Raw genomic sequence first — 4,120 nt, 5'->3', positions numbered from 1 at the left:
GAGGCTAGAAACCTGCCAGCTTCACAGAAAAATGTTTAATCAGGACTCAAGTGAATATATGTTTCACAGAGAAAACATTTGAATTGAAAGGAATTAAAATTGTGAGATGTCTCACTTTACTTATCAAAGTAATGATGGTACTATGAATTTGTTTGTTTTTTGTCATGATAGTTGCAACTAAGAAATATATGAAACCAAGAAGACACATTTCTACACGACTTTTATGAAAGATTTTCCTTAAACATGACACAACCAAATCTAAGTACGGTAAAAGTTAAACATTCATACAAACAGCATGATACCACGCATCGATAATACAAAGTTACAAACTGATGGGCAACGCTAATACCAGATACTGAGATATATTAACAGTATAGTGTATATTACATTCTCTTAAACTAGAATAAGAACTATGATCAGTGATCACTAATTATAATAACCCAGATTTGAGTTTTGGATAGTTTTTCTTATTTAAGAGATCAGGATGCTGGTATACCTTCGAGAAATCACTATCATCTTAAGTATAAATGGTCAGCAATCATTTTAATCTAAAAAATGGTAGGTGTAGGATGATGATAATTCAAAGTTCATAATGGAATCACTTGCAATCAAAAGTTATATCATATGATGACATGTCAAACATCTTGAGAGCTATGCCATGTTAGAAACATACAGATACAAGACTATAATTGGCAACTTCAGCAATAGTAACTAAGTTCAATGGATGGTACTTGAAAGCGGTCAGAGTGTCTATTTTTCATATGTTCAAAGTATGAAGCTGCACCGTAAATTTAAATGCTTGTGTTGTAGGTGCAATATGAATAGAATCTGAGTGGTACAAATACATAATGTGTTAATCAATTGTATGGGGTCCTAGCCTATCAACAAAATGATATCATTATTGCCATGTGTATTTCTTCGTGTATGGACTCTGGAGTACAATGAATTTCATTATAACAGATTGAGGAAGAACAAGTCTATTGAGTGAAAGAAGTCTAGTATTATAGATGCATCATGTGCATTTTCAAAAGAAGAAACATATGATACATAATTCTGCAAATCAAAGACTAAGAAAATCCTACACTGCTTGCTGCTACACACTTGCCCAATTATGAGATTAAACTTTTCATTCAAACAGTAGAAGGTAGTCAACATACAGATAGATTTGAAACACACAAGCAATTAGAAAATACCAACCCATGTCAAACAAGTTCGATGACAACTCTGGGAAACAAATTAAGCATAAAGTACTTAGTCCCTGTAACAAAGGTATATAAATAAAGAAATAGGAAAAATATCACTTTCTTATGTGATCAAGAATGCTTGCATGCAATTTTTATAAAAAATGGGGCACTAAATGCAACTAATTTGATAATTAGGTAGCATATAACACAAGATAACTGTCCAACTGTAACAAAAGTTTTTGAGACAACTTTCAAAAGAAAAATGCAAAACTATAGACATGGTAGGTTTAACAAAGAACAAAATATTTAACAAAAGCATTTCTGACCACATATAAGAATGCAGACTCCAAAGGGAGATGACAAAGAAAAAGATAATCAAGCAAAAATTATTTTCTTACCTAATCAAGAATGCTTGCAAGAAAATTTTACCAGAAACAGGGCATTGAATGCAACAGATTTGATAATACAATAGCTTATAACATAATACAATTGCCCAGCCATATAAAAATATCTCAAGACAACTTATAAAAGAAAATTTCAAAAGTACATACATGGTAGGGCTAAAACAAATGAACCCAATATCTATAACAAAAGAAATTTCCCATACGTATATAAGAATACAAACTTCCAAAGGGATATGGCACACATCGAGCTTGTTAAAACTTAAGAGAAAATTTCAAGTCGCACCTAACAAAATTCAGCTGTTGGACTATTTAAAGTACAATGCAAATCAAATAAAGAATGAAATCCACAACCAGTCAATATTCCATGCTCAAGATACATTGAAAGTAGTAAATAAGTACCATAAATAAGGCCCATAAAAAACATGCCAAAAAAAACTATTATGAATTCAATATGGGGGGTTACAATATTATGAAACATTATTGCTGAAATTAATCTTGAAGATTACTAAATTTTTCTCTCTTCCTTTAGCAATGCATCATTTATTACATAAGGCATTAAAATTCGGGATGGTAGGATTTTATACCAACTTATCATCTTTTCTTTGTTGCACTTTTCTTGGACTTCTTCGAAGGGTACTAGTTACCGTGTGTTATCGTTGACCTTAGTGGATGTTCAAGATGATAAATTGTATTACGTTAAACCCTTCTACTCTGCTTTTCCATTCTTACAATTACAAGGCATTTCCTTTGTCATGTCATACATGACTTGTATGAATACACAATGAAAAAAGGTTATGTATTAAATAGAGACTATCTACAAAAATTGTTGGCATTATGGCGCAGGTATGGCGCTATGGTACAGGTGTTGTCCTTGATGGCAACTCACTTTGGTGACAGATCACAGTTCAGGCTCTCAGAATGAAGGAAATCATATATACGCAGGTTCACCTTGACGAAGACGCGTATACACGTAGGTTAGACGTTCCAAAGTGGCGTATGCGTATACACGCACTTTCACGCAAGGGAAAGTGCGTACATGTGGGAGAACTTATTTTTTATCTTCACGAGAAGTGCAGGGACCGCATCATTCACTGCGACATCAAGCCGGAAAACATCCTCCTAGATGCCGATTTTCGCGCGAAGTTGGCTGATTTCGGGTTGTCAAAGCTCCTGGCCAGGGAGTATAGTAAGGTCCTAACGACCCTGAGAGGAACGAGAGGGTACTTGGCCCCCGAGTGGCTCTCAGGCCTGCCCATCACTGTGAAGGCCGATGTCTACAGCTTCGGCATGACGTTGCTCGAAATAATCGCAGGGCACAGAAACATGGACAGAGACTCAGAATCCGGCGAGCTGTTCTTTCCCGCGTGGGCTGCAATTCAGATCAGCCGCGGAAACGCCATGGAGGTGCTCGACAAGAACTTATTAAACGATGCAGACGCAGAACAAGTGGAGAGGGCTGCTATAGTGGGAGGATGGTGCATCCAGGACGACGAAGACGCGAGACCGCCGATGAGTAAAGTATTGCAGATATTGGAAGGCATTGTTGACGTACCCCCTGCTCCCCCAATTCCCCCCTCCCTCCGTACTCTTCTTGGGGGATAAAGATTCTTCCGCAAATGCACGCACCAACACTGGTAATCCCTCCACTCCGTTGTAGAATCTCACACAGCATTGTTTTCTGCTATTTCATTCAAATGCTTTTTCAGACCTACAAGTTAGAAGGTACAGTGAAAATGTTGATAAAAAGTGAAAACTAGTTGGACGGACCCACACGCTTTCTCGATTCGTGGCAGACACGGAGTTCATTCTTCTTTCATAATTGCTCGTATAATAATTTGTATGCCTAAAGCATTTTATTTATTTTAATTTATGATTTATTTATTTTAAATTTTAGTTATATTTGTTATTTGATCATTTCTATCATAATTTTATATTGTGTTAAATAAATAAATAAAATTGTGTATTATGCCGCTGTTAGTACTCTCTTTAGGGTCACACGCAAATTTGAAGGGTAAATGAAGCAATGAGCCAAAGGTTGCAATACTGGCGCCTTTGGGAATTGGTAAGCGGAAAGGATATTGAAGTACGCCATCAGTAGGCATTAACTCAGGTATGAGTTTAATCATTCGCATATTCATTTATGTCGTACACTACTTTTGGCATGACAGGTGTGATTCATGTTTATAACCTGTTGAGAAGTAGGTAATAAGTTGTTGGATTCCTGATGAGGATAAAAGACAATGAAACTTTTGTCGCACTTAAGAACAATATTGAACACTCATTGAGGAAGTGACGATCAACTACCAACTTTTGATTTGCACATATGGCAATAATAACAATGCATATATTGAACCAGATTGAAATTACAATGAACGAAACTTAATAGACCAATGCATGAATATAAATCAGGGGGAACATCCTTGAATAGGATGAAAAATTGTTTTAAAAAAAAAGACATTAGAAGAACCCCTTTAGATATTGAAAACATGCAATGAGTCAAGCAGCGAGACTTGATTTTCATAACTAACTTTT

The 4,120-nt window shown here is 35.8% G+C and overlaps 1 pseudogene; it reads left to right on the top strand.

Moving 5' to 3' along the window:
• The first annotated feature begins 2,584 nt into the window (after positions 1-2,584).
• Positions 2,585-3,190, top strand: LOC149233761 (G-type lectin S-receptor-like serine/threonine-protein kinase SD2-2 pseudogene; annotated as a pseudogene).
• The last annotated feature ends 930 nt before the right edge of the window (positions 3,191-4,120 follow it).

This window comes from Pinus tabuliformis, chromosome J (assembly GCF_031772625.1).
Source record: "Pinus tabuliformis cultivar Carrire ecotype Pingquan chromosome J, CPIR1, whole genome shotgun sequence".
In the NCBI taxonomy this organism is placed as follows: Eukaryota; Viridiplantae; Streptophyta; class Pinopsida; order Pinales; family Pinaceae; genus Pinus; species Pinus tabuliformis.
The sequence above is the reverse complement of the archived record's forward strand: the minus strand, read 5'-3'. Positions and strand labels throughout refer to the sequence as shown.